Raw genomic sequence first — 11,507 nt, 5'->3', positions numbered from 1 at the left:
TTTTGGAAAATGGCTGCAATGAAACAAAGAGTGAAAAATTTAAAGGGGTCTGAATACTTTCCGTACCCACTGTACTACTAGTAACAAACTGACATTGAACTACTGCATGTGGATGTCACTGCAAACCCTAATGCTTGCAAAAAGTTGACTTGTGGACACAGTCATAATAATGTTGTTGTACATAACTTTCGAATTGCATGCTTAAGTAACATAATATCAAAACATGGTTTGTTCCTGCAGTCGCATTTAAAATAAACTTTTGCTATTGAAGGAACGAAGTGATGAGAAAAAAATCCAGGAAATGCCTGCCAGAACAGAGTCCCTGTGGGATAGATTACACGCCATAAAGATGATGGTTGTAGGTTACATGATCAGAATTAAGAGCTCTGAGGCATTGTCTAATATGGATGAATCAAATATGCATGCATGCATGCATGCATGCATATTTAAGCATGCGTGCCCATGCTTCTTTGCAACAGACAAGATGAAAACGGAATTAGGGGCCTAATCCTCGCATGGATTTAAGGTGTCGGACCAGACCATCTGCAATTTTCTCATCATTTCATGCATCTGAAACAAAACAAATTTACTGCTTGTCATGCTCGGCTTGGAACACTCAAACATAAGATTTGATGTACCACTGTGTGTCACCTGCCGCTGCATCAAAGAGAGCTGTTTTTTTTATTTATATATATATATATATATATATATATATATATATATATATAAAAACAGCTTTATCTGAATCATAGAGACATGGGAGAAACACTTTAAATTGTCTTCTCAAAAGGAGTAGTCTGGCAAACCACTGACATGTTGGAGCCTTTCAACTACTCTCTGATCTCTTTCTTACTATACATCGTGCCTCCTAGGTCATTTCAATGTCACAACATGGGGATTTTTTCCCCCAATTCCACACACTAACACAACACAGATAAAGTTATGTGCTTGGCAGCTTAGAGTGAGGCAGAGAGATATGGGACGAGAGAGCTGGAGGCAGAAACATTCAGTGAGAAAGGATTGAGAAAAAAAGATGAAAGGAAACATGAGAGAAGGCTGGAGGGAGAAAATAAAAGTGGTACGACTGTGATATAGTAACATGTACATGTATTGGTCCCCATTATGAAAAAGGCACGTGATAGCTTAATAGGAATGGTTGCCAATATGAAAAAAGAAGCAAGAAGTTTTGGACAGCAGGATATGTGCACACACACACACACACACACACACACACACACACACAAACACACACTGTGTACATATCTTCTCTGTAGGCCTCACACATATGCTGAGTAAACTATTCCGATGCGAACAAAGGTTCTCATTAGATTGGATGCTGTGACTCATATTGATTTCTCTGCATAGAATTCATAACGGCTGTTGTTTGGAGATCCTCACTTGAGATCTCTGCTGTCTCTGCTGTAGGGAACATCAATATGCAGCTGTGCAGTGCATTACCAAAGGGTTAATTACATACTTGTAAGCAATTACTCTCTTAATCCAGCATAGAATCCTACCCCAAATTGGAATTTTAAGCAAAACCATCAAACTGTCAGTCATTGATACATCTTTCTAAGACTTTGAACATAATATTGTACACCAAGTTTGAAGCCTACTCTATGATCGTTTCTATACAGGCAAGATAACAAGGGCAGAGGTTTAATGTGGCAAGTAAAGGTCTAAGATAACTGTAACTGAATGGCTACACTTTAAAATTTAACTCCGGTTACACAATAAAATGTTAAAGCTCTCATCCTAAACTAAAAACATTGACTTTCCAAATAAACAAATACACTGTAATTGTAGAGAAGTAGCACATCCCCAAAAATATATATCTTTAATTTTATGTTAGCCCTGCCGCTATTGCTAAAGAATACTGTGTCTAACTATCCTAAAATATGGGAGACAGATTATAGTTCGAAGAACAGTTGGTGACACGGAAATACAATTTGCAATCTTTTCTGTGGCGTTTGGTGTCACGTGAAAAGACGGGGTCTAATTGGACACTGTCACAGCCTGGAGGGGTTTAAGTGAAAGAGAGAGAGAGACAGACAAAAAGAGAACGAGAACAAACAGAGAGCTCCATTCAGGTCCAGTCCACAGACACATCATTCAGTCTGACATGGCGATACATCTCTGTGACTAGAGTATTCATATAGGGCCTCACCAGGCCAGTCACAGATGTATCATTCACACCCACACACACAGAAAACACACTTCTGCTGAGTCTTGCCCACAGTGCTACCAGACATTTATATCACTACGGATAATCTTTCTAAGATTCCCAATTCATATTCCTTCACAATTGCCCCTCTGGACATGAACTTAATGCAAATGTTTTTACGGAGCTTATTCTTGTAAGTGCACCGCCCCCAAAATGTAATGAATGTCTTTACGGCCAAGGCTGAAGTGAAAGTTTATCTATTAGCAAGCCATAATATTGACGGGGCCGTGCTCTCCAGGTCCAAACTCCAGACTTGTAGCCGTAACATTGGCCAACAGACAGGGGTAGTATGTCAATGTGAGGTGCTTACAGGCCGATAAAGGCTGCTGTTCCAATTTCTATAGGCAGGCCTTGATGGACAGCACACAAGGAGAGAGCGAGAGAGAGAGAGAGAAAGAATCTAAGTGGGGAAGGAAGACTGTATAGTGCCAATTGCTCTTACAGCCTCTAAGAGTTTAGGACTGAGCTGGAATTTGGTGAAAGGACAAGGAGGCAATGATGTATATGAGATAGGATTATCAACCTGCTCAGGAACTAAATGTCTTTCCCTTGAGACCTTGACAGCAACAGTTCACGCACGCACACACACACAAATAGGAACATTAAAAAATGTGTTGAGATGCACATTACTATTGGAAAGAGACAGAACATTTTGCCCTGTGAGTGACCTACTCTCTGTTAGCTCCCAATTGCAAGCTGCACACAGTAAAAAACTGCAACTAATTAACAACACATCACCCAGCAGTATCTAATCTTTGTTTGTCAAGTTTTTTTTCCGGGTGTCTGTCAAATAACCATCAGAGTGACTTGGGGGCCAAAGCAGATTCCCTTCATGACAAAAAACATGAAATCCAATAATATCCCAGTGTTTTTCACCACCACCCTGAAGCACATATACACATATGTAAATGTTACAAAACCTTGTCTACGGAAAAAATATGATATAACTTCCTAAGTAAAATGTAATAAATGAATGAACATATGCATATTTTGATTAAGTGCCAATGAACAAATCACACATTATGTTACTGTGCAGTTGAAACTACATCTAAATTGATGTTAATAAACGCATAGTATATGGGATCAATCATCATCTATCCAGTGTACCAGCCTGTGAAGCCACACTGCCCCTTATGGTTTTTGCAGGATATAGCCTCGTCCCTTTAGCCACACTGATGATTGTCCACTAAACACAAGGGGATCGTTAGAAAACTAAAATAGCCTACACAACTCTAAACCTATCATCACTGTGCTTGCAAGAAATTTGTGCAACAGCAATAACACAATTGTGTACATTAAGTAGAAAGTTAAATTAAAAGGCATTTGGAGGGGTGACACTGAATTGATGCATTTAGTCTGAAGTGCAGGTGGATAGACAGAGGAAGAAACCGGCAGAGGGGCTCAAGCTACTCAGTGCGACTGCTGTACTAGGGATCAGTATTTTGCATAGGCTGGAGCAGCTGTTTTCTGTGCATGAGGTGTAAGAGAGAGGGTGGGAGGAAGGGCAGTAAGGAAGGGGGGTAGCGATGGAGCAAACTAGAAACAAAGCATGTCCATGACTTCAAAAGCGGCATTTTGATTCAGGGACCTGCATCACACTTTTGAGACTACATGTGCTAAAGAGTCTGCACTGTTACTTCCCTTGCTTAAATCTCTTAACCAGCTCAAGCACCAACACACCTTCACATTCAAGTATGGCACTGATTCCAAGAATGAGACACATACGCTGCAAAGGGGATGATCAACCTTGTGACCAAGACTGAAATTTAGACAAAAACAGACTCATCTTTGTTCATCCTCACTCTCTATGTGGCACAACTCCAACATGGGTAAAAGTGCAGAGAAAACAAGAGAAAGGTGATTTGTGAATGCCTAATGTCTAAGTCACCAAGTTTGTTTAACTGGAATTTGGCTTAAACTTGAATTCAACTTCCATGCCATATTCATGAAAATAGTAAAATAGACATGGGCAAACATAAATATTCACACATTTGGCTCTCTTGTCCTCTTTCCTACTGTAGCCTATCAAAACAAAAATCCCACACATGTTTTTCAATAGTAAAAAATGAATAAAAAACTTTAATCTTTCATTACACACAGCTTGGGGATACTGTTTAGGTGATACAATTCCATGATTTAAGATAAAGTCACATGCAGCTAGCCTTAGAACATAGCACAGAGAGTCCCTGTAGATATATTACAGGACAATGTTTCTGTTGACCTGAGCATACCTAAAGTCAAGACCTTCCTGACGCGCTCCGTCTGAGGTACATCGTCAAGTTCAAAAGCTTCGAGAGGAGACCAGTGTATCCTAGTGATTATGAACATGTTAGGGTTCTAAATTGCATATCACAACTTGCGTTTTTTTTCACAAATTGCAAAGTAGGCTATAGTCAACAAAGCTACTCTAAAATGATAAATGTGCGGCTACATTGTAAGTTTGAAAAAATAAAAGCCATACACTGAATAGCCTACGAGGAGACGTCATATGGATTGTCCAATTGTGATGGTAGCCTACTATAAAAAACCCGTTTAAAAAGACTCCTCATAGTAGACGATGCTTGAATAGTTTATGACTACGAAAAACCATCCCAACGTGCATCCCTAAAAATGACATGCTCCAAAACAGCACGGATTTAAGAACTTTTCTAAAAGAACCACGCGGTGTTCATCATTCTAATTCACAATGTTTCACATCAACCTTTAAAATGTTGTCCGTTTCCATTATTTAGAGCCAATCACAATTGCAATCCATGTCTACACGCCACTAAGCACTGGGTTTATCCCCGAAGGCACTGCGTAAATCCGACGCGGAATCCCCGACAAATATATCAGTTTTAACCTTCAGAGTTAACGTGGCAAGAGGAACAAGCAAAATTTGGAAAGCGGGTCTATCTGGCTAACAGTGGATGAAGGGCATGTATGATATGAAGCGTCAAGCGGAGGGAATCCAGTCAATAAATTGTCCCAAGTTGAGAGAAATTGCACGTCGTTAAAATGTTCTGCAATCCTTCCCAGGACTAGTTGTATCATCCAAATAGATAAGTTCGGTATGAAACCCGCTTGATCGCCCGCTTGATCGCCGGTGTGCGCAGAGCGGGCATGGCGCAGCTAGAACAGGTGCAACACGCCTCCCGTCACCTGGTTGGTGCAGTGGAAAAATTACACCTAAAACACAACTATAATGGCCCCAAAGCATCCTACAAACAGTCCTGGCTGTGGAAGCTATAGCTGTGTCAAGCCTCTTACCTGTAATCTATGCAGATATCACTTCACAGCCGCATCGACACTGCGGATAAGAGGCACGTCCAGAGCAATTTCCAACTCCTCTTACTCCCTCCAAAAATGAGAAATGCTTAGAATAACGTTATATCCTGAATAAACGGCTTGTCCACTTTAAATCCCGGTAGATGTGTAGTAAGAAGACAATTCCTGCACTGGAAAAATAGCAGCATCCCCGATCAGCAGGACCTTATTACGCCGCTCTGAGCGCTATGAGACCCGGGAGATGCACCTCCCATTCCCCGGCGAGGACACACTTTGCATGCCGTTGGAAAAGCCGCTGCGCCGTATGGGCTACCGCAGGAGGCTGTGCATGTATGCGTGTCTGTGTGAGCGCGTATGTGTGTGTGCGTGTAGAGAGAGTGTGTATAGATCTGTGACTCGGTGCGGTGCTCCTGCAAATACTGAGGTGCTGAGGGTGCTGCAGCAGAGTGCGAATGTGAGAGAGGGAGTGCGCGCGCCAGAGAGAGAGAGAGAGAGAGAGAGAGAGAGAGAGAGAGAGAGAGAGAGAGAGAGAGAGAGATGAGCTGCCTCGGAGTTTGAAGCTTCGCAGCGGATCTGGAGGGACTGACTGAGTACGAGATGGCGTTTCGCCCGTTGCAAAAGGCGACTGCTTTTGGGTTACACTTGTCCCTGGCACCTACCCTAAAGAGGCTTAGTCTGAGCAACAACAAACCACTTATCACCACGTTTATGGTCAAATTTCGTTTAAAGACATAAGTGCCTGCTGAAATGAGACTAAACCAGTGTCCATTATAGGTTGGCAGCATCTCTAAACATAGCGAACACTTTTAAGAAGTTGAATTTCAAGTTTAACAGCGCCGCCCTTTGATGGATATTTTTTCTCTACAGAAAACAAGAATATGACAGATAGCCTGTGATCTTAAATCAAGCTCATGGTTTGTTAAAATAGAGCTTTATGTAATGCATTCATTCCGTTGAGAATGGGATTTGGCAATGCCAAAGGGGAATTTACACAAATACGCTACAATACCAGGGTGAAATGATCAGATCATCGGATTTAAATATCTAATCGCAGGATCATCTAAAAATGGAGATTAGGCAACACAGCAACATAATTACGACACTTGCATAGTTGTAGGGGATTAGAATCTGCATTTTTGTTCTTTGATGATCTCTTAACATGCTTCAGGAGTGTATCCCCCCAACTACACACACACACACACACACACACACACACACACACACACACTTTTGAAACAATTAATATTCTAAAGGACTAATTATGTAATCATGTGTTTAACAAAATAAGCGGTGTGACGGTACAGGAATAATAATTTTTTCATAAAATAGGCAATTAAGCCTACCCCTTATCTTCATATAAACAAAACAATTAAAAACAAAAATGAACATGCAACGAAATCCATCAACATCGATTAAATAGTGAGTCAATGTTGAGGTTTCTTTTATTTTCATTTGATGAGATAACTTTCAAATTAAGCCCTGCTGGCATGTAATATAAGTATTTCAAACAGTCAATGGCAGGATGGAGGGTTTGGGAATCTGGCAATGGTCTCAATAAAATAAACAACTGACTGGAGATGGGGAAAAAGAGGGTTTATTCATATCCCTCAGAGGGGTCTTTTGTGAGGGGGGGGCGTGCCCGCTGCAGCATCATCTCCATCCCTCTATCCGGTCCCCTTTCCCTCCTTCTCTCCCTCCCTCCTTTTCTCCCTCCCTCCCTGATCTTCCTTCCACAGAGGTTCCTCGCTTTGAAACACTGCGTCAGAGCCCCACCTACAGGCTGAAGAAACTGTACAGCCACTGGCTACAAACCGACACAAAGTGCTTCACTGGCCCTGCAGTGCTTCACAAGTTTTTCTTGGATTTTAACTAAATGCTTTAAACGTACAACCGTGGGAACACTAATATGATACAGACGTTGCACAAACATCACATTTAAACGTCAAGCTAGATAAATGCTACAATGAGCTTCTGCCTCATTCATGCTAATATTAGGCGTTTACGAAAATGGATGGAAACATGATGGAGACACAGCCTACTGTTACAGTAGGCCTACCGTTAAAATGAAATAGAGTAGGAAGTCTAGCAATGTTACAATATTATGGCTAGGCGTGTCAGGTGTTTCTTTTGGGAGGGGCTAGGAGGAGCAAAATGCTAAAACGGAAGTTTCTTTTTCTCGTTTTTGTTTATGTGGTTTATCGTTTCAGGTGCATTACCTACATTTCGTTAACTGTCTACTCTATGGCATTAGCCTGCTTTAGGCTATAGAGTTTGGAGTAGAGTTCCTTATTTCACAAATTAAACTAAACAAAAACAAGCGGACGTTCCAACATGTAGGCCTATACAGCGTTTAAAATCGAAAAAGAACAACAGGCTAACACTGGCTTTAACGCAGACCATTTACATTGTAAGAATGGCGTTGAAGTGGCCTAGCTAGCTAAAAGAACCCAACCACTAACAACCACTAATGACATCCAAAAAACCTTACTTACCTCGATTTTGTTCCACAAGTTGATTAAAACGCAAGCTCCGGCGTTTAAATCCATCTTTAGCACTAATTTAAACTAAAGTAAGGTAATAAAGTTAACAAAATTGACGTTTGCGCAACTCAGTGATTGTCAACAAAGAAGTAGTGTTACAGCACTAATTAACGCCAGCTTGGAGGCACGCGACGTACTGTAGGGTAATCTCGCCCACGTGTAGGCTGTTCTGCATGCTTTAGTGACAAAAATCCCATTTTTGAAAATTCTAGCCTACTGCAAAATAGGCTAGATAAAGGCTAAATATTCAAATCAAAGGATTTAGCTAGGGAAGACAGTTTTATAAACAGTTTTTTTATGTAAAAGAAATAGGTTTAAGATTATGTCCCCTTGAGGTTTCTGTTTTAAAAAGTTTTTTTCCACACTGCATTATGTATCTGCTTGTTCGGACGCTTCATTGATGTTGTATTTGCTATTATTGGCCTAAGTGTTAATTAAATGAGATTTAAGCCTGGTGTATCTTTGTATATGGTGTTTCCTTCATATTAAACATAGCCCTTGTTCTATTTGATATCTTTGGAAACGTTGGGACCTCTAATATAACTTATCATGTTCTGTGAGTTTAAAATGATCAAATAATGGACTAAGATGGCTATTTGTAAAAAAATAAACTCAAAGGTTTATAAAGTCCAATGTCACCTCTTGAGAAAGACTGACCCGTTGTCAGTCAAGTTTCACAATAAATCAACAATAGATGTGTGTTTGTGAGTGGTCGCTGTTTACAATGTGCAATCTGACAGGCCATTGATTTCATTATGTGTCAGACCTGTATTCATTTATTATACTTTGTTCCTGACAGACTCTGAGGGTTTCTTGTGGAGTCAATTGAAGAATGTAAATGCATTGATATCAACAAACCTATTGACTTTTTTAATTATTTAACACAAGCACAGAGCTAAATCAACAGTCTGTGGATCTTAATATCAGATATCTTTCAAAGCACAGTAAATCAATACTGCTGCAATCTACAGTGACAATAGTCATTCCATGAAGGGTCGGGATCGCATGACCTTTTGAAATGACTGTTAAGGTGACTGGTCCATGTGTAGATTAAACATGTTTGGACCAAATGGTAATGGGTCTGTTGTATAATTATGTCTTATCATTGGAGTTCCATCCTATCTGTGTGCTGCATGAGCATAAATTATTTCTAGGTGTAGGTTTGTCTACAACGCCTAAAACCACTGTATATATATACAGTATATATTTTTCACTTTATACTATAATAGTTATCTTAGTCCATTGTTGTGTTTAGTCCATAATAGCCATCTTAGTCCATTGTTGATATACTTGGTTAAAACCTATTTGATCAGATAGAAGAACATGTCCATTGTTCCCTCTTACATTTAAGACAACTTACAGGACGATACTATTGTTTTCAGTGACCTTTTAGGTAAGGTAAACTTTATGGTTAATCAATGCCATGCACATGGGGGGGGGGGGGGGGGGGGGGGGGGGGGGGGGGGGTAAGCATAATTATTTGTTGGTGTCAGCAAAACGATCTAAACACAAGGTCCATTAGTAGCTGTTCTGGAGTTTGCAGTCATCCTCAGCAGATGGAGTAGACCAGTTATCGTAGAATTCAATTTCTCTGGGAATTTTAAAGACTTCCATTCCATGTTGGTTTAGTAGTTGAGATTAAAGTTCATTCTTTATCTTGGAAACAGCAATTGGCAAAACAATCAGACCACAACATCCATTAGCAGCTGTTTCGGAGCTTTCATCAGTATCACAAGATCTTCATCAGCAAATGAGGTTTGCCCAGTTGTGGAATTGTACGTTATTATTACATTAATCCAATAGGTTTAATCCCACAACAGGTTTTTGTCTGATTCTGAGGAAAAATTGAATTGTCATTTACTGAATTAAAAGTATAGTGGCAAGAGGCATCCGTACCATCCAGGTTATTCTTATACAGATGTTAAAGTATACATTTTAATGTTGGTATACTATGTGTTCAATAAATGTGGTTCTGTTGTGTGAAAGCCTGTGTCTGCAAGGGCAGAGGAGGAGAAGAGGATGCTAGTTAGGTGTTTGGCTCTTTATTAAAATGCGCTGACCAATCTGACTTCCCCATTTGTCTTGCAAATGAGATGATGACTTATGGATGCAACATGAATAGCTTTGATGAAGCCTCCTTTCTAATGCAGTCAAGTGGGTTGGAGGGAGGTGCATGTGTGTGTCTGTGCAGATCCTGGATCCTGTTGCCAGCTGGCAAAGTGATATTTCAGCAGCTCCCCTCATTTTAGCCAAAAAATGATGAATGTGTGTGTGTGTGTGTGTGTGTGTGTGTGTGTGTGCGCGCATGCATGTGTGTGCATGTATGTGGTTACACAGAAGCCTGCATTGCGTCCCTGTGTCCTTTTGAATTAACTCAGTGGACCCCTTTAAACACAGCTGTACATGGTTTATCTTGAGCCTGTGGGGATACAGAGATCACCCCACAGGGGTTCACTGTTCCCGGGGGTCTTCCCCTTTCGCACTGCTGCAAGCCCCAAAACACACACCCACTGTATCACCAACATAATAGACATTCATCACACATCTGTCACTGTATATCCCTCAATGCAGAATGCTACTAAATCATGTATACAAAGCATGTATATATCCGCTTTATGGTCAATTTGTAAGTAATTTCTATCCTACGGATGATAATATTTATGAGCTGCCAAGGGTGGTGCCAGATTTAGTGTGTCCATCTTCATAAAAGTGTATGGCCATTCCCTTCACTCTCTCTAAGGCGTAATTCCTCCTGGTTTAAATCACACTGAAACACTGGATATGTCAGCCTCATCCATGATATCTCATTTACGTCCAAAATCTATAAGCATGTCGATGAGCTAATGAAGTTTTATGTGCTGTATGGACGCAATGAATGACACTCTGATATCCCATTGATTTGGATTGTAAATATGTTTTCAATTTTCTGTCTTTTTTGTGAGCTACTGGATAGTAAATTATATTGAAGCTGACATTTCTGTATATCTTGTGTGTGAATGTGCATGTGAATAGGCGGGTGCATGGTAGTGGATGAGCGGGTGTATTGAATATGTCACTCAGTCATATAGTTAGTTAGTTTGCATATTGATTTTTTTGGGTAAATGTGTGTTTCAGATTTTATTCCATCATTCGGTGTGTGTTTATTCATCCGTGTATCATCTCCATCAGCCCCACCATCAGGCTAGCAGCTGCCTGTCTGTTGGTCCACAAAGCTGTGGGTGTGTGTGCGTGTGGGTGTGTGTCTGTGTATACCAACACACTTCACGGCCAGGTGAGTCAATGTTTTGCCAGCCATTTCTCAAGAGATCCAAGCTCCTGTCCATGGAAACCCAGTCCAAGCCACCCCCCCACCATACCTCTTTCTGCCCCCTCAGAATTAAACTCTTGGGAGGGGCACTGCAGATGGTCAGAGGGTTGGAACCTGGGGACACATATTATGCATGCAAACAAACTTTAGGCAACCAAAAATTAAGTGA

General features: G+C 40.7%; 1 protein-coding gene across 2 annotated transcripts in view; it reads right to left on the bottom strand.

Annotated features, from left to right (window-relative positions):
• The window catches only part of plxna4 (plexin A4), a 226,569-nt gene extending 218,411 nt beyond the window's left edge, over positions 1-8,158 (bottom strand). The window contains exon 1 of one of the 2 annotated variants that reach the window (XM_034863434.1): positions 7,984-8,158. The gene's annotated coding sequence lies outside the window, so the exon portion shown is untranslated. Of the gene's footprint in view, positions 1-5,473; positions 5,963-7,983 lie in introns of those variants that run through there. The other variant, XM_034863433.1, reaches the window with a different exon arrangement.
• Positions 8,159-11,507: the final 3,349 nt, after the last annotated feature.

The sequence above is a fragment of the Etheostoma cragini genome, chromosome 23 (assembly GCF_013103735.1).
Source record: "Etheostoma cragini isolate CJK2018 chromosome 23, CSU_Ecrag_1.0, whole genome shotgun sequence".
NCBI lineage: Eukaryota > Metazoa > Chordata > Actinopteri > Perciformes > Percidae > Etheostoma > Etheostoma cragini.
This window is presented reverse-complemented; position numbering and strand designations above follow the sequence as displayed.